At 43.4% G+C, this 20,294-nt stretch overlaps 1 long non-coding RNA gene across 1 annotated transcript; it reads left to right on the forward strand.

Annotated features, from left to right (window-relative positions):
• The first annotated feature begins 4,362 nt into the window (after positions 1–4,362).
• On the forward strand, positions 4,363–8,472 carry LOC120968497 (uncharacterized). Its single transcript, XR_005763026.3, has 6 exons — positions 4,363–4,531; positions 4,743–4,834; positions 5,998–6,070; positions 6,851–6,918; positions 7,608–7,712; positions 8,023–8,472. It is a non-coding gene; the product is annotated as an uncharacterized lncRNA (long non-coding RNA).
• Positions 8,473–20,294: the final 11,822 nt, after the last annotated feature.

Genomic DNA, 20,294 nt, shown 5'->3' on the forward strand with positions numbered 1-20,294 from the left:
AGATGAGGCTCCTCTGGAGTGGTACGGGCTCTTGGTGTCGCACCTTGTTGTGCCATGCCGGCTTGTTGAGCAGAGTGTACAGCAGCTCCTCGCCGGAGGCCAATCTGGTTGTCGCGTTGATGCAGCCGTAGACGTCGGAATTAAAGAAGATGTTGCCGCTGTCCACCAGGACGACCTTTACTGTGGCCACCACGGAGTTTGTGAGCAGCACGTACTGTACCTCCACGCTACCATGGTCAGCCCACACTGGGACCTTGAGGATCCTGTTGTAGTAGCGGGATAGGGCGTCCCGCGAGTTCCAGGACACCAGCCCGCTCGCCACCTTGCGGTCCGATAGGAACCAGCGGTAGTGGTCCCAGAGGTCGACGCCGATGACGAAGTCGTCGGCGCCCGAGATGGGGCGAGGCGCGTGGGCGAGGCCAGCCCTGGCCCAGACCCAGGGGTCTACCTCCTCATAATGGTCCTTGTCCCGGTTGTAGAGCTGGAAGGCCCCCAAGCCGTCGGTGACGGTGATGGTTCCGTAGAGATAGCCGGGGTGTTGGTCGTTGATGTTGAGGATCACCACCCTGACGGCCTCTGCAAGCGTAAGGCCAACGACTCCTGCTTCAATGGAGCCAGAGTCGTCGGCGTCGCGCTTTGGACGACGCTTATTAGGAGCTGAGACCACCACTTTATTTCTAGTTAGCACCATCCCGAGCACCAGTGCGCCGGCGTTGAGCATGTCCTGCGTCAAGGAGATTTCAGATAGATGGCCCCAGCTACGGATCAAGTCGATTTCCCACTATCGGAGCTGCGGACCATCGCTGGTTTCTGACGGGAACATCCTCATCTGGTCTGCGGCTCTCCTGGCGATGGTCTCGAACCTCACGGACTCGATGAATTTTTTGCGCAGAAATTTTTTGACACCATGGTCGTTGCCCCTTCCGTTGCGATTGGCCAGGCCATAGATGGCCCCCCGGACGGTCTGACCGCCAAAAATATCCTGCTTGTGGAAGATAGTAGATATATACGTATAAAAGTTAGTAGGGGACTTACGTACGGCTGGTCACTAACTACTTTGGTAAGGGAAAGAGCTTATTATGGTAACATGCATGATGCTACTATCAGAAAAGAAATGTACCGAACGTTTGTTTTTTTACACTGGCAAATGGAGCATTTTTTTTATGACAACTTCAATTGGCGCGAGGATAACAAGTTTAGTTAGAAAACACGGTAATTTCTTGGCAAAAATAAACTGAGATTTGCCATGTTGCCTACTAAACTTGCCATCCTCGCGTCAACTGAATTTGTCATAAAAAATGTTCAATTTGCTATGATTAAAAACCGAATGTTTGATACTGTTAGGCGTCCTACTACTACATACTCCCTCCGTTCAAGAATATGCGATATATTGATTTTAGTGCAAGTCAAATATATGTATGTTTGATCAAGACTATAAAATAAAATATCAATGTCTTTACTACAAAGTAAATAAAATATGAAAATATTTTTCATGATGAATCTAATGACACAAATTTGGTATTATAGATATTTGTTTTTTCTCTATAAACTTAGTCAATCCTGTACATGTTTGGCTTTTGAAAACAAAATACACCTTCTTAGGCTAGTGATAGTGGGTAGTAACTTAGATTAGTAATATGCATATGTTACTATTCTATGTTACTACCATTATAGTGGTTAACATAAGTATAGTATCATGCAAGCCTTCATTTATTATGTTGTAAACTCATTTTGCATTTGGGTGCGTTATGTTACGGTAACATATTATGTTACCACAAACACCTCTCTCCTCATTAACATCATGCCACATAAGCATATATGTCTTGGGGTGCGTTATGTTACTACCTAAGTTATTTTCATTATGACTAGCCTTATGTTTTAAAACGGAGGGAGTATAATGCCAGCCTCTAAAATTAGAGTTAGCCAGACATGCATCATCCTGCTATCCAGCATGAGTAGCACATAATTTAATGAAGCGAGGAACTGAAACAATTACCTGCTCGGTTAATCCACCGATGCTGTTTGCTCCAGTATAGGATCCGCTGTACCCCAGGCTGGTTGACCCTGTGATCATATGGTACCCCTCTCTGAGCGCGCTGTCGGGATTCCGATGGGTAAACTCGAACCACGTGCCACCATTATGGCCGCTGCGGAAGCCGACGACGTAGAGGTTGTCCGTCCGCACGCTCAAGGTGACGTTTGTTTCCTCACCGAGGCGGAGTGTCAGGTTCATCAGTTGAGGAGCGTCTTCCGGCGGAGGGAGCCTATGGATCTGCCGCACACCACCTGTGTCTGGGTCCATAACCTCAACATAAGGGTTATCCTCGTCTCTCAGCAGCTGGCGCATTTCTGCCAGGGTCCGCTGGAAATAGTTGACGTCCTCATCGTTATCGGTCTGTGATACATCGAACTCGAAGCGCAGCTCCCTCGCATCCGGCTGGCCTTTCCGGGACGGCCCCGGCTCCTGCTTCGGCTTCTTACAACCTGGGGCGTCGTCCTCATCCTGGAGGTGGTCGTGCTCACGAGCGCCCACGAGGCCGGCGCCGGAGGTGGCCGGAGGTGCTGGGTTGAAGTAGTAATAGAAGTAGTAGGCCAGGACAGCCTTGCCCCCGTCGCCGTTGGGGCGCGCCGGCTGAATGTAGTGGCCATCATCATCCCGGTCCTGCAGCTGAAAGAAGGCGCCAAAGCCATCGACATGATCGGGTCTTTCTTTCTTTCAGCTTAATTGCCTGTTGATCGATGCAGCACTGCACTCTAATTGATAGTGCAAACCAAAGAAACGGATTAGTTAAGCACTAGGTAAAATATATATCTCAGAAACAAGAAACAAAGTTCATCCACCTACTGCAGGTTAATCCTTGCTAGCTCTAGCTACACACACACAAAAATATTTACTACTCCCTCCCGTAAACTAATATAAGGGTATAAGAGCGTTTAGATCACTAAAGTAGTGATCTAAACGCTCTTATATTAGTTTACAGAGGAAGTAGTATATAAGTAGAGTACTAACCCGTTTAAAAAAAAGTATAGAAGCAGCAGCAGTTACTCCAGGGGTGGATGGCTAGCTTATTATGTGAGCTGCGGGCTGTGGAACCCCAAGAGATCGATGCCCATTCATCCAGATATATGTTACTTGGAAGAACACGGGCTCTCTCAGAGCTTAGCGAATGTCCGCCGTCGGATCGAGTCGCTTGATGCGTTTCCAGGCGTCGGATCAAGTGGTGGGAGGAACTGGACCGTTGGATCAAAAAAAGTTACTGCTACAATGAATAGTTACCGTCTCATTCGTGCCACCGCGCGTAATTACGCTGCCCCGCCATGGGCATTTTCGTAATTTCACGCACAGGGGTATAAAAGGGGCTTCTCCCATGGAGATAACCCTAGCCCGCTCGCTCCCACACTCGCACGCGGCCGCCTGCTCCCCACGCCGCCGCCTCCTCTCCCACTCGCCACCCCCTCTCCTCTTCCCCCCGCCTCGCCTCTTTCTCCCCCTCCAAACCCTAGGCCCGCGCCCGCCTCCCTTCCCCGCCGACGGCCGCCGCCGCTCATCTAGAGAGAAGGAGATGGGGGTTGCGGGCGACGAGGCTGACGCGCCGTCGTCCGCCGTTTGCTCACTCGCCGCCATCAGAAAGGTGCGTTCTTCCTTTCTTCTTTCTCTTCCAGACGTCCTGCTCTTCGTACCTCATGCGTGTTTGTTGGTTTCGGCTGCACAGCGTGGTTGTGAGGGTTTGGTGCCAGGGTCGTTGCTGGGTCTGTGGCTGCTGTTCCTTCATCAGATTTGGCCGTCCTTCCTCCTGCATCTCCGGCTAAGGTGCTCATCTTCATGGCACACTCTATGAGAGGTTGATTGGTTAGTTTGTTGTACCTGCCAACTGTGAAATCCAGGAGGATTTGTCATTCTTGTTGTCAAGTTGCCATTTGCATGTGTGGTCAGCTCCAAGTGTATTTGATTGGTCTGTATACGATATGCAAGGTTGATGATTATCTTATACATGTTTGGTTTAGTACTGTGAGCTGTGTAGATTTAGGACCGAACATGTAGAGATGGGGGTACTGTGTGAACATTAAATCCCATTAGGCAATTCAAATCTTGGTGAATACGACATCCCAGTTTTGTGAGCTATTGTTCTCAGCTTCTTCCAAGTTGAATTCGATTAAAAAGTGAATGTCATGTTCCTCTAATGACCACCAGAAAGTGTTTTCTTTGTAATGCCATTGTTATAGGGTTCTGACTCTAACCGGTTCTTCCTAAAATTGTTCTAAGCATATTTGAAGGTTTTCTTATTACTATATTTTGATCATGCCTATATTCTTTAATAGCCACCATAGTACTGATTGGTGACTGGTTTTTGGAACAGATCTGGCCAATCAAAAAAATTGGACCACAATTGATGTACCTTAACGCACAAGGAGAGTCTCATTGCCACTGCTAGAGCACATCAACCACCCTTTCGTCTCAGTTTTGATTTGAAGACCACCACGATCATTTGAGATCTGGATTGTCTGTACAGATTTTGTTGGTAGTTGGCAGGTCTGGCCCATCCACAACATTTTCTATCTTCTTTACTTGTATGCTCATGATAATGTTGTTTCAAATATTTTAGATATTTCTTTGGGATATTGCCTTTATGCATATATATCTTACAAACTACTGTCCACATAAGTTATCGAGAAATAAGAACCACGGGAGAATCTCTAGCGGTAAATAGCAAACTAATGATTTGATCAACATTCTATTGAAGGAGTAGATCATCGATGCTTATGGCTGCGGGGCTCATGGAGCCAGAAGAGGCTGTCGGCGCCGGCGACCTTGTCGTCTTTGTCTTGTGCAAAGGTATACAGATTACTTGCCTTGCCTCCTGACCCCCACCCATGAACTACATCCATCCCCAACTCCGCTCTTATCTCTAACACTCCTTTTCCAGTTCTGCTATCATGGAAGATGTTATATAGCGATGAGTTTTTCCTCCTTTAAAAAATAGATGGGTAAAATATTTGAGTTCAGTGTTGATGCTGCACTGTGAATACTCTGTGCATGAAGCCGATCCATCTTTAAAAAAATGGTTTGGTGTGTTCTTTGTCTCACTGTTTGTGTTACTTGTGTCTGGTAGCTCAACGGGAGAAAGTTATATAGTTATCTTTCAGGTATCATGTTGAAGTAACTATTTTTTAAATCTCTAGCCTTCTCGTGCCTCATGCCTATATGTTTGTTTCCTATCTAGTAAGATAGTGTTGTTTCCTTTATGTACATAGGTTCTTTCTTGTTCTGTTTGTTGGTCAGCTGTTGCTTTTCTCATGAAACTGTCAAGTGTGTTTATTTTGCATAATCATGTGTTAGAATTGTATATACATCCTTTACTATTTGAACTATTTATATATTGCTAGACTTCCAAAGGAATGCTTTTATCCTGCTGCAAGTTGTTTTCACTGTTTCTTTAAGAACAAAATGCTTTCTTTGTCTGCCACTAATTTGATCTTACAATATAATCATTGTTCATCTTTTGTTTTTCATTGCCTTAATTATCCCCATTAGCCTTGGTGCAGTGGTAAAAGCTGTTGCGTTGTGACCATGAGGTCACGGGTTCAAGTCCTGGAAACAGCCTCTTACAGAAATGCAGGGAAAGGCTGCGTACAATAGATCCAAAGTGGTCGGACCCTTCCCTGGACCCTGCGCAAGCGGGAGCTACATGCACCGGCTGCCCTTTTTTGCCTTAATTATCCCCATTAATTTAGTCTTTTAGTATATTTATTTCGTGTTGTTTTGCTGCTCTAGGTTTGAGAATGTGTATATTTGTAGTTGGCACTGAGATTATACTGATTTAGTCTATGGATGGACACTTTGGGATCATAATATCTAACAAAAGAAGCAACGATTTTGGTTGCCATGCATTGTAGATAATCTCTATAAATCATTATTATATGGTTCATTTGTATCATACTTGTATCCTTCTTCTACTATTTACATAGATTTCTGATGTTCGCCTTTTCTTATATTAGGTATCAGATGAGGGTATTCGAAGAAGACACCATGAATTGGTATTCGAAAAAGATACCACCTTTCATTACATTGGTATTCAAAAAATATAGCACCTTATGGCCTTTCCTGTTTCCTGTTACTTAAGACTTCCAACTCTTTAACTGGGATAGTATCAAAAGAAAATGATTTATGTAACTGGGACACAATAAAGTAATTTTGTACAACTATATTTTTGTGCACTAGATAAAATGTTACTTCTGTTTGAAATAGCACACGATTTCTCCCTGCTTGAAGTATGGTTTGTGCTCTCTTCCTCCATCCCGTGTATGCGATTGATGTCCCCCTCTAATTGTTTGGTGTTGGAGTCTCTCTGTATAATCAGTGCCTCTTTGCTTAATCTGCTGACGTATGCTATTTACAATTCCTTCCCCGGCTCCTAACTGATCTTTAGTGTTACTATTTATTAGTATTTTGTGCTACAACATAATTAGTGCCCGGCAAACCCTGTTTACCCTCTTATGTCACTATTGTCCATTGTCATTCTTTTATGCATTATAACTCAGCTTCATATATCCGCTGCAACATAATATTCTCCTTGGGTTGTTGAATTGTTTTGCTCCATACATCCCAAAAAAACGCAGCCTATTTGCATTACATGGTTTTGCTACCTCTTACGAAATTGCATTCACTGTGTTATGCGGAAAATTTACTTCGGCCACTCTTTTAAGTGTATATTTTCAATTTCAAGTTTTCTTTGTATTACTCTTAGGAAAACTCGCTGAGTTTTTTCCTGTGAGCCTGACACATTGTTTAATAACTGTTATAGCTTCATAACTGTTATACCCTTCTGATCTTCTCCTTTTCTGATGTCAGCTAACCAGTGAGGATATATATAAAAAGGATACCACCAATAGCATAGCACCCTGCTGCTGTAATTACATGTATGTATAAATCCTATGCTAACTTTAGGTTCTTACCTTATGGCCTTTCCTCTAATCATATGAGGTACACAGACATGAAGTTGATTTTAGTTGTGTAAAATTTGATGTATTTATCCAATGAAAATGCCCTACGGTTGCCAGCCTGCCATTATATGTAGGTATAAAATCTACTCTGGGTTCTTCCATTTATGGCCTTTCCTCTAATCATAAGAGGTACAAAGGAGATGCATTTCATGAAACTGGAATATTCCAGTTTTCTTGCTGGTGTCCGTGCTTTTTTTAATCTCACATGGTTTACTTGCTATCTAAGTGTTTTCATTAAACTTTCTCTATAGCAAGCTTGCTGAAGTTGTAACCGAACAAAAGCAAGGCTCTCCAGACACACTATCTTTACACACAAAGAGAAGCCAGACTCCCAACCTACCATGCCCCCTGTAATTACAACCGAACAGAAGCAAGGCTCACCCACCTATCATGACTCATTATATAGTTCATTTGTTTGAATACGAATCTGGAATTTGTAAACCACTGTGATAGCTTGAGCATAGTCAAGGCGTTGGTGTGTCACTATGTGTATTGATAAATGAAGAAAAATAAAAAAGACAGAGGTGAGAAGTTGGGCATGTCGTGCTGCAACTAGCTGCTTAATTCATTTCTGATCCATCATGGTTTGTCATTTTTCGTTGCAGGTACCTGTTTCATATAATTATAGTTGCAACTAATAAGGTCATCGATTTTAACGAGGTCCATAAGATAATAATGTCTCCATTGAGATGTGCAATGAAATATCGAAGGTATGCCTGTGTGTTTCATCCAGATTCTTTTTAAATGCCCCCTATCTGAGTGTATGCTTTAGGGAGAAGCCTAATTTTTGAATTTAAACTATGGAATGTGGTCACCTAAATGGGATTATTCCAATTGGTCACCTCAGTTTCTGTTTTCAGTAATATAATGTATTCTAATTATGAAATATGATGTGTTGTCATGTTATGCAAAGTCTACCATTATCACTGTTTTGAATATCATGAACCTTACTATGCATCAGAAATGACTCCTCTGATGGGCATCCTGCTAATCTGCGCTTGCAAATCTATATATATGCAGGACCCTATCCTTTTGTTTGTGGATGCACGAAGTAATGATGTCTGGCTATGGGAGTGTCTCTTCGGATGTTCTAAGGCAGTTTCCTGTGTCTCTGCTAGCTCCGATTCTATTGCGCCCTATTGTCCGACATATGTTTATTTATGTGTTTGACCCACGTGTTTAGTTAATGTTGTTATGCTGTCGAAGGACAAGCAGATGTTGCAGACTGTATGTGACCCTATGTACCCTCTTCAGCCTGGACAGTGCTGAGGATGAATACAAACTTATATGTAATCGGGTGGTGCTTGCTTTACTTAAGACGCCCGCTGTTCTATTTCTGATTTCTTGCTTGGTCCTGTAGATATCTACCATATTGTAGTTAAAGTTTCTGATGTACACATGTTTCAGCCATAAACATGGAAGGAATTTGTACCTATAAAGGATATTATCATTTGTGATATCAGGTTTCTACTACTGCCTGTCTTTGTATATGGTTTGGGCAGCATGTGTGCATTGAACATTCTGATCTCTTGTTTATAGCCACTATATAACCAAGAGATCAGAATGTTCAATGCACACGTGCTGCCTCTCCTCATATGAAATCAAAGTCAAGTTATGGGGAAACCTTTCTGCTAAGTTTGATAGTGAGACATCATTTTATGTGGAAAAAGTCAACCGGTGGTAGTAATATTTTATGGAACTATTGTTCGTATCTATAATGATGAGCATTGCTTTTTTTTCTATCTTCTAAACTATTGAGTATGAAATATGTCCTTCCGGGTTTGATGTGGCTATACCTTGCTTTGAAATTTTTAACTCTGATAAAGAATGTTCATTGGATTGGTGTTTGCTGATATTCTAACATCTTTTGGTCTGATGGCGTTATTACCAGGTTGGGAATGGTGGCATCCATGTTCGGTTTTCCTGTGGTAGATTCCGTGTGATGATCGCGGTACTGTGCAGGTTGTGGTCCAATACTTCTACAGACATATGGTTTCAGTATTCAGCACATCACATTACCTTGCTTGCAAGTGGGTAATCAACAAAGGTTGCATTATCTCCCTATGAAGTTAGTATCTTTAACAACCTTGCTTTCTTAACACTTCATGAGGTTAAATATTTGGTGCATTGCTTTGGGCTTTGAACCATGCATTGATTGCATACTACATCGATTTAGATTTCCTGTCTGGAACGGGCAACTTGCGCCAGGGCTATCTTTTGTAATCTTACGGATGTATTGAAATCGATTCTGCCTTATAGTATCGTGTCGATATTGAGCAACATAGATATTATTATCCTATATGAATCCATATGCCAAATCTGGATTCCTACTAACTTAGCATTACTTGCTTGACCAAAAAGTTGGGACCGGCACCCTTGCGCCAAGGCGCGGTACCGATCTAGTTTATACTGCTAGCTGCTCCATCTGCTTGCTGCTGTCCCTCAATGAAAACAGCAAAGAAAAACACATCCCATGCATTAAATCAAGCTCGTACATCATTTACGAGCTGCGCCTCCCTAGTAGCTGGGTTAATTAACTCATACTGTGATCAAGCATTAGAACAAGTACAATAGGGTGACATAAGCAAACTACAAGAAATAGAATAATATATTTTTGCTTAGTTGGAGGAGAAAGAAGAGGAGAGATAGGAGAAGCGGGCTCTTGGTTAGTAGCCATCTGCAACACGAGATCCGACGCTTTGTGAGGATATAAAGTGGATCAACTATTGATAAACCAGTACTCCGTCCATCTCAGTTTACAAGTCTTGCACGTGTATCTAGGTCGTCAATTTAACTTATATAAAATAAATTATTTAACATAAAAAATATATCATCAGAAAATAGAATATCTAAAGTTTCTAATGAGTTATTTTGGTAATGTATGCCTCTTATTAAATTGATCAAATTAACAACCTAGGTACACATGCATGACTTGTAAACTGAGATGGGGGAGTACATATTTAAAACTTATTACTGTACATGTCGCCTAAGAGGTTGGTTGTAGATGACATGACATCGCCTTATAGCCAACTGTTAGTTGCATTATTAACCATGCTCTTATTGATGCCTACGCACAACTTCCACATCAAGTTCCTACCTACTACTCCTTGTTTATCCTTTTTCCTAAATAAATTAGAAAGAGTAAAGAAGTACACATTTATATCTAGATTTCATGAATAATGTCATATATACTAGCTGTTTGAAAGCGAGTCTGGATTTTTGGAGCACTAGTGCATTGGAGCATTTGATTTTCAATAGTTCGAAAATCATGTCTTTTAAGTTTCAAATAAATCCAAAAAAAATTCTACATGTTAATATGAATGTATATTACAAATGTTTAAAATTTTGCTGATGAAACAAGTAACCATGTGAGCTAACAAAATAACAAGATGGTGGCTTGTAAACAGTGAACAATGCATGCATTGTTCGTCTTTGCAAAAAAAAAATCAGTTTTTTTCATGATTTAGTCATTCTCGTGTAGGTCCACATACTTAATTATTTCATCATCAAACTTTGCACATGTGTAGTATGCATCCATATGAACATGTAAAGTTGTTTTGTGAAGTTAAAACTTCAAAATTACCATTTTAACACTATTAAAAAAATATAGTGATCACTAGAGCACGTGCATAATAGTGTCTTTGTTTAACACACTATAGATGCAAACGCTCATACATACTAGTAACTACACACATACACTCAATTCTATGAGTGCACACAAAAGTGACTTTTCACATACAGAATGAACCCATGCATGCATCAAATTTATATCTTTCATTGAATTGCTTTTATGAGATTTCATTGCATTGCATCCAATTGATCGAGCTTAATGTCATTGCCTGCAACATAATGCAATGATGGCGCATTTACAGAATTTACGAGCTGCGCCTCCCTAGTGGCTGGGCTAATTTAATGCTAAGATCAAGCATTGATGCATCCACACAACTTTTACATTCAATTCCACTGCCCCTCTTCTTTTCCTAAAATTTAATCCATGTCATGCTGTCGATCTCAATAAAAAGTTGGGATGGACAAGTGGAGGACAGACTTACTCCTAGCTTCTTTTGAGGCAAATACACCGGTGATACATAAAGTTGCACATGATGATCAATTTGGTGCTTAAAGTTGAAAGTGCATGAAAGTAGTGCTCAAACTTGTATCGTCAGCGACACCGAGAGCACGTACCACCAGGAGATTTTGGTTTCGAATCCTGTTGTCACCAATATTCTTCATATTAATTTTTCCATGTACTGTTCACCGATATGTCGGACCCATAGGTTTGGTCTGCACAGCGCTAGGGCACTGCATGCATGCAGCTGATACACTCCCTCTGTAAACTAATATAAGAGCTTTTAGATCACTAAAACAAACTCAATGCTGGCAGCAAGACTAGCAACACACATTGGTGCCCCGGCCGCACACACGGCTGTATGCCAACACTCCATCTTTTCTTGTGAAAATATCAGATCTATTATAAAGATTCACCGAAAGTACACTCGCATCCTGACATGACTAAATGTGCCATGCACACGCACTAGTTAATCTAGTCTACACCAAGCCACTACCAGCTTCTTTACGATTTAGAAGTGGCAAACACTTCACTCAGCCTCGAAATGGGCAAAAAATTTAAATTCCAAAATAATGTTTCGGACAAATCATCGAATTTTTTGTTTAAATTCAAATAATTTTAAATTTAAGCATCTAGATAAAATAAAATGTAGGACAAAGTTAACCGAACTGCAAATGTAACCTCATCGTTAGTCCGTTTGAATCTCGGCCAGTACATATTTTTTGCAAAAAAAGTATTTTCGATGCAAAAATTTAAAATAATGCTTGTGCAACATGATTCGAACTCTCGACCTAATAGTTAGAAGAAAAATGTCCTACCGCTATGCTACTGAAACCAATGTTTATGCAAAATGATACATATTCTTTTTTACATAGGAATACGAACCAAGCAAAATATTTCGAACGAAAGGCATAAATTTCGGCCACCCTCGAAATTGTCAAAATTTTGGAAATTTCGGGATATTTCGACAAACTTTTAAACCTTGGCATAAACACATGTGATCTCTTGTTTTACTTCATAACTACACATAAGTTAACTGAATTTGCAATTTAAATAAGTCAATTTTATTAAAGGAGGAACAATTAGAGGAGGAAGAAAGCTCAAGGAAGAAGAAAGAAAGAGTCGGACGTGGAGTATCTGCTCCCGAGCTCAAATGTTTCTTGATAAACAGTAAAATCAAAAAAACTACTCCCTTCGTTCCTAAATATAAGTTCTTTTAGAGATTCCAATACACACAGATAAAAATGATTGAATCTACACTCTTAAATATATCTATATACACCCGTATGTAGTGCATATTAAGATCTCTAGAAAGACATATGTTTAGGAATGGAGGGGGTAGTAAACAAATTCCAAGAATTCTGAAAAACAATCATGGTAAACTTTGAAAAATGTTTTGCATGCTTGAAAAAATTTAGCACGAAATAACATTCGTGGAAGTCATGGCAAAAAAATAGATGCTCCAATAATGCTAGTTTTGAAAACATTTTGGAGCGTTGATTTTTTTTCTTTTGCCACGATTTACGCGAATACCATTTTGTGCTGAAATTTGTTAAACATTGTCAAAGTTTACCACAAAAAAAGTTTCAGATATTTTTGAGTTGTTTACTATTTTCTTTGATTTTACTATTCATCATGATGCATTTGAGGTCGGGGTCAGAATAGGACTTTTATGTAAGCACGATAACACACACTGCCGCAGCCGAGTGGTTGGGCTCGACTACGTCACGGTGTATATGTACATGTCTCAAAACAAAGCAAATTGAACATGAGTTATACAACAAGGATAACTCCTACAGGGGTTTGATGGCTTGGGACTATCAACAAGTAACTAGATAGTTCAGTGCAAATCAGCGTTTAAAACAACGGGATATGCTAAATAGCGACATTCTTAAAATAAGCTAAATTATATACCGATATTGTTTAATGAAACCTGCGAAAACGGTTGCATTGTCACTGTAGCCAACTTTTTAAAGCGATTGTCCAGACATATATAAGCACCAGAAATGTTTGTCTTGACCGATGAGCAGCTAAACCTACGACCGTAGCGGTTCATTTGTTTTGGGATTTGCTCCTTACTACGTGTTTGAGACATGCTTCCACTAAGTATAACGCTCATATTAATTTCTAAAGAACCATTTTGATATTTAATCCGTATGTATTATATCTAACTAAAAATAGTAAAACTGAGCTACCTACACCCTTTGATATTGATTGAACTCACAGTACTGTAGGATGGTCCAAACGCGACACTACGATCAGAGACCCTTTGATCAAACTATGTGCGATGCCATAATCGTAAACAGTGGTGTAAGAAAAACGTCAAAAATGTGCAAAACCTTTGCGATGACAGATGCATCAAACACGGTTCAGAATTTAGTTGCGTGTGCGATGCAGGGCATACGGTTCAGCTTAATGAACTGTTTGTAATGAGGAGGCACAAAAGAAACGGGCAGCCAGATAAAGGCGTATGCGATATACAGCATACGGTTCACTGGGATTAAGTGTGTGTGATTAGGCAACACAATGAAAATGGTTCAACTGAACAAGATGTGTGTGATACGCGGCAAAGAGGTCCGTAATCTGAAATGTGTGCGAAGACCAATAATAACACAGAAGATTGCTGCTAATAAGCCGTGTGAATTGCTATGTCTACAGTAGAATAACATGTATATATATATATATATATATATATATATATATATATATATATATATATATATATATATATATATATATATATATATATATATATATATATATATATATAACTGAAATAAACATCCAATTACATAAGTGACTATACAGATCATTCGCACACACCTCAATAAACAATTGCATGCATTCTAAAGTAGGAGAAACGATCGTCTAGTCATCTACTTCTTGTGACGCTCCCGCCACTGCTATGTGGCTCGATCCCTCGTCTGGGTCAGGAAGAAGACAGTTCCTCAAGTCAACGATCCGCCTATACATCTCGTAGCTTGTGTACGCGTCCATGGCCGCGTACTTGACATGTTGTTCATCCAGTCTCTTATGCCACACACTGTGCCGGGCGTTCTTGTCCTTATTGCTCTCTTGCTTCATCTTCGTGTAGTAGGGGCCGATGATGACCGAGGCGAGGTCAACCAGGGAGTTCATTTTGCTTTTGTCGGTGCCACAGACCTTGTAGTGATGCTGGATGTTGACAAGATGCGGGCATTTCAAGTCCAAAACCTTGAGCGCTTTTAGATCGTTGGTGGTGTCCACCGTAGCGAAACTGTAGCCGCAGCTCTTGATATACCTGGAAAAACGCTCGCAAGGCCTTGTGGCAAGGTGGAAGTGGTAGACGAGGACGTCATGTCGCATGCACAACTGGGCGACGGCAACCTTCTGATCGTGCCCGGCACGACCGATGGTGTACTCGAGGTCGAAGCCGACCACTCGGTACTTGTCCTCGGCAAGGAACTGCTCCATAGTTTGGATGGAGCTCTCCACCGAGACCGGATCGTTCGTGTACACCACCGAGAGGGCCTTCCCGCTCACGTGGGTGTCCACTACATGTTGCGTGGTGAACTGCCCGCCGTTGTCGTCGTCGGCCGCTGGGAGCGTCATTGGAGCCACGGGAAGCGCCTTTGGAACCGCTGGATGTCCTCTCTGTATGTGTCCTCGTGGGTGTGCTTATTGTGACGTCTGAGACGAGAGATGAAGGTAAATGGCCGCAGGAATAAAAGGGGACCGGGCGGCGTGGATTCTCGGGGCATCCGCATGGCAGTTTTTGCAGTGGGTAACTGCATCGTCGCGCCGCGCCCGGCGCAACCGCTTGCATACGAACGTGCGTGATAGTGCCCCGGCCCAAAACACTGGCAGCGCGCGTGGAGGGACGAGGGCAGAGCACCCGGAGGGACGCGAGAGCAGAGCGCGCCGCGGCCGCCTGAACCGCAAGCAACCACACGCATGGAGTAGTTGAATACGCAGCAAATGGTCGCCTACAAGCCGGCCGACAGTTGCGTCGCTGCGTAGAGAGCGGCCGTGTGGTACCACCTCCATCTAGTATATAGTCTCCTTTATATTTCGTGCCATACTTTGCCCTCAAATTTAACCAACAAAATGTTAATGCATGTTTTAAAGATTATATAATTGGAAACTATGTTCAAATACAAATCCAACTATATAATCTTTGGCGACATGCATTCGTATTTTATTAGTTAAATCGTACTTATAAACCAGGACGGTGGTATAGTAGGTAATTAAATCACAAACATTTTTTATTAACCGTATGTGTACGTGGCCTTTCGTCTTCTTCTCGCACGTCTTGTCACCCCGCTGCCGCAGACAGCTTACAGTGCAAGCTTGCGCAGCGCGCGGGGGTGTTCTTTTTGCCGAACGATGGCGCCAATGAATCGTCGATGAGCCTGTTCCCGCGCAACCTCGCAGGTTCCCGCGCAAGCTTCCCGCCCGACTCGGTGAAATCCCCCAAAATCCCAATGCTTACCGGCCTGGTATAAAAACCCTCACGACCGGCGAGTCCTGCATCGCATTTTCCACTCCATCCCTGTAGCTTATCTCGTCTGCTTCTCCCACATTCGCCAATGACACCGGTCCGTCGTCGTCGCTCAGCCACTCCACCGTCATAAGAGGATAGCTCCAGCTGGGAGGCTACACCACGGTGGCGGCGCAGTCCCCGGCATAGTGTAGTGCGCGTGGCGTCCCTGTTGGGTGTGCGCGGAACACCCACCACACGCTCCGCCGCCGGTGCCCGTCGGTAGCTGTTGCCGGCCGCTGTTACCGCCATACCACCGTCAAAAGCCAGGGCCATCGCCCGCTCCGCCGCCGCGGCCCGAAGGCGGGAGATGGCCGTCGTGGCCGCCACCCCACTGCCGGCCATTGTGGCCATCACCCGCTCCGCCACAGCGGCCCGAAGGCGGGAGGTGATGGTCGTGGCCGCCACCCCGTCGTCGGCCGCCATGGCCGCCAGCCCACCGTCGACCGCATTGGTCATCACCCGCTCCGCCACCGCCGCCCGAAGGTGGGAGGCGGAGGTGGTTGCCCGCACGTGCGACAGCGACCTTGCGCGCTACGCCGAGTTCCTGCGGGAGGAGGAGGAGCGCCTCGTCGAGCACACAAAGAGCCTTACCGCCGCAGTGGCAGCGGCACACGCCGCCTCAGAGGCGAGGAATCAGGAGATCTACAAGGAGAACCACCGCTTCGAGAGGGGTCGTCTGGAGCGGCAGAGGGCGTTCAAGGCGAGCGTCGCTGAAGCTGCATTAGCGGCAGGCACGCATTGCGGGTGCCCAGCTCGTCGGTAGGCTCCTCCTCCTCCGCCTCTTACTGAGCGCGCTCGGCAGAGGAGAGGCAGCCGGAAGTAGTACAAAGCCCCTTCGCAGTAGTAGTAGTAGTATTTAGGGGTTATTTTGTTCAGTTCATCTGACTATAGATGTGGTGGAACTGACTATAGATGTGGTGGAACTGTACAACATACTTAAAATTAGCTAGTATATATAGTTGAACTAGCTATTTCACTACGTGGTTGGCAACAATTGGGGAAAAGTTTGATCGGTTCAGCTGTCGAGTTGAACTGTTTGTATAAATTAGGAACAACTGCTTAATCTATGAATGAAATCTATGCTTAATTACTGAATTTTAGTTGCAAAAATTAGATACTGCTAGTGATTTTTAGCTTCATATTTTGATAAATCGCAGTGTTATAAGGATTGACAAATCTTACCAAATTGTTTGTACGTGGTTGCACACGGGTCATCCAAAACAACCGTTTGGTTGATGGGATGCACAAATCATGTGCTGCTCTCACTTTGCATACGGGTGTTCTATCTAAAACGTTTGCGATCAAGAGCTGCAGAAATCCTGCTCGGCACATTTTCTCTTGGCTTTCTGCGGAAGCTGTCGGTTTGCATACGGGTATTCTAAACAAAAACGTTTGCGATGAGTGTTATATATTTAAAAAGCGAATTAAACTGCGGCTTGGGCGCCATTAATGGAGAGGATGCGAGCAAGGCGGGCGGCCATGGAAGTCAAAGGGCTCGCCTCTAGTGAGCCTGCACAGCGTAGAGCTTGCACGCTTCCCGATGAGCCTACGCACTCAAGGACAGCTTGCGCGCCTCTCGATCAGCCTGCGCATCGGACGGCGCTCGCACGCCTCCAGTTCAGTCAAGGTCAAGCAGCTGTCCGCACGGCACCTCCTACAGCCATTCAAACCAAGACACGTGGCGTCACGTGAATGGTTAACAGAATTTGGATTTACTAGAATTTAAAAACCAGGCATCTCAATGTTTTGCCGGCAATCAACGGTGCCCTGGTGTTTGAAATTCATTCTTATTTCTTGCATGGGACCTAAGCATGCACCCAAGGATACATATTTGATTTTTTAACCAATTTATATACACTGGAGCATGTGCATGTAGTTCAAATTTGAATATGCACATAAAATGCATTGAAAACTCTTTTAATGCATACAAATGTACAAACGAACCCCGAAAAATCATAAAAAATCACACAACACTCCTGTTGTTCTATGTTGACATGAGAAAAAAATTGAAAGCAATAAGAGGCAATGGATATCGTTTCGTCCACAAAGGTGGGACGTTCCCTACCGAAAACCATCATGCTTGTTGTGAGAAGCTCCGGTTTGTGAGAAGCATATACCCAAACCTGCCCCAAATGGGACAAAATTTGTACCACGACATGTTGATGCCGCTCCATGACAGCAGGCCAAGTTTCATGAATTTCAGATGAGTTTTGGATTTACTAGAATTTAAAACCAGGCATCTCAATGTTTTGCCGGCAATCATCGGTGCCCTGGTGTTTGAAATTCATTCCCATTTCTTGCATGGGACCTAAGCATGCACCCAATGACACATATTTGATTTTTCAACCAATTTATATGCACTGGAGCATGTGCATGTAGTTCAAATTTGAATTATGCACATAAAATGCATTGAAAACTTAATTAATACATAAAAATGTCCAAACGAACCCCAAAAATCACAGAAAATCACACAACACTCCTGTTGTTCTATGTTGACACGAGAAAAAAATTTAAAAGCAATAAGAGGCAATGGATATCGTTTCGTCCACCAAGGTGGGACGTTCCCTACCGAAATCCATCATGCTTGTCGTGAGAAGCTCTGGTTTGTGAGAAACATATACCCAAACCTGCCCCAAATGGGACAAAATTTGTACCACGGTATGTTGATGCCACTCCATGATAGCATGCCAAGTTTCATGAATTTCAGACGAGTTTTGGATTTACTAGAATTTAAAAACTAGGCATCTCAATGTTTTGCCGGCAATCAATGGTGCCCCGGTGTTTGAAATTCATTCCCATTTCTTGCATGGGACCTAAGCATGCACCCAAGGACACATATTTGATTTTTCAACCAATTTATATGCACTGGAGCATGTGCATGTAGTTCAAATTTGAATTATGCACATAAAATGCATTGAAAACTCAGTTAATGCATAAAAATGTCCAAATGAACCCCGAAAAATTACACAACACTCCTGTTGTTCTATGTTGACACGAGAAAAAAAATTGAAAGCAATAAGAGGCAATTGATATCGTTTCGTCCACAAAGGTGGGACGTTCCCTACCGAAAAAATCCTGCTTGTTGTGAGAAGCTTCGGTTTGTGAGAACATATACCCAAACCTGCCCCAAATGGGACAAAATTTGTACCACGGCTTGTTGATGCCGCTCCATGATAGCATGCCAAGTTTCATGAATTTTAGACGAGTTTTGGATTTACTAAAATTTAAAAACCAGGCATCTCAATATTTTGCAGGCAATCAACGGTGCCCCGGTGTTTGAAATTCATTCCCATTTCTTGCATGGGACCTAAGCATGCACCCAAGGACACATATTTGATTTTTCAACCAATTTATATGCACTGGAGCACGTGCATGTAGTTCAAATTTGAATTATGCACATAAAATGCATTGAAAACTCAACTAATGCATAAAAATGTCCAAACGAACCCCGAAAAATCATACAACACTCCTGTTGTTCTATGTTGACACAAGAAAAAAAATTGAAAGCAATAAGAGGCAATGAATATCGTTTCGTCGATAAAGGTGGGACGTTCCCTACCAAAAACCATCATGCTTGTTGTGAGAAGCTCCAGTTTGTGAGACGCATATACCCAAACCTGCCTCAAATGGGACAAAATTTGTACCACGACATATTGATGCCGCTCCATGATAGCATGCCAAGTTTCATGAATTTTAGTTGAGTTTTGGATTTACTAGAATTTAAAAACCAGGCATCTCAATGTTTTGCCGGCAATCAACGGTGTCCGGTGTTTGAAATTCATTCCCATTTGTTGCATGGGACCTAAGCATGCACCCAAGCACACATATTTGATTTTTCAACCAATTTATACGACACACATATAGTTGCATGTTCACTCCAGAGAAAAGGTCTAGCAATTCAAACACCGTCCATTGCTGCTGTGACCCCATTATGTAATTCAAATCAAGATGAAAAATCAAATAGATCACACACAGTTTATTATCAGCAACCATGTGAGATGTAGTACAAAATATTTTGGAGCACCGTTGGTGTATAGTACGCCTATGGCTTACGCGAGAAGGTGCGTCGGCTACAGTCCACAGCCGGCGTGTGAAGCACACTAGCTCGCTCCCCAAATATCATTTCACTGTTCAATGGTCGCCGGTGAAAGATGGGCACGTGGACCCGCGTCGTGAGGGCAACTTCGGTGGCCCACTCCCGCGAGAGCGCGGCCGCAGCCGCCATGCGCGTGCTAACAAAGTGCATGAGCGCGGCCGCAATTTGCGACGGGGCGGCAAAGGCAGCCCAAACGGCCGCTGTTGGTTTTCAGGTGGCGGTAGCAACATCTGCCTCGGGGATAGCAACTGGCAAGAGCGGCACAACAGTTGTCCATTCCGCAGCGGCGGCCTTAGCCTTGATGGAGGCCGCCCACGACCATGTCAAGGCCGCCCACGCCCAGCTCCTCGCGGTCACTGCACAAATCGAATGAAGCTTCTCCGCCAACGGTCGGCAACCCACGGCCGAAAAGCTGGCAATCACCGAGAGCGTTCGAGCAGCCGTCCGTTCCTCCGCCGCATACCTTGCAACGACAGAGCTCGTCCAAGCCCAGATCGCGTCCGCCCACGCCCAACTCATGGCGGCCTTTTCCAAAGAGATGGCGGACGCAGATGGCGAGATGCTTGCCGAGTATGGTGTGATGGATGCCATGGAGCCCCTTCCCC

Source organism: Aegilops tauschii, chromosome 7, assembly GCF_002575655.3.
Source record: "Aegilops tauschii subsp. strangulata cultivar AL8/78 chromosome 7, Aet v6.0, whole genome shotgun sequence".
Taxonomy (NCBI): domain Eukaryota; kingdom Viridiplantae; phylum Streptophyta; class Magnoliopsida; order Poales; family Poaceae; genus Aegilops; species Aegilops tauschii.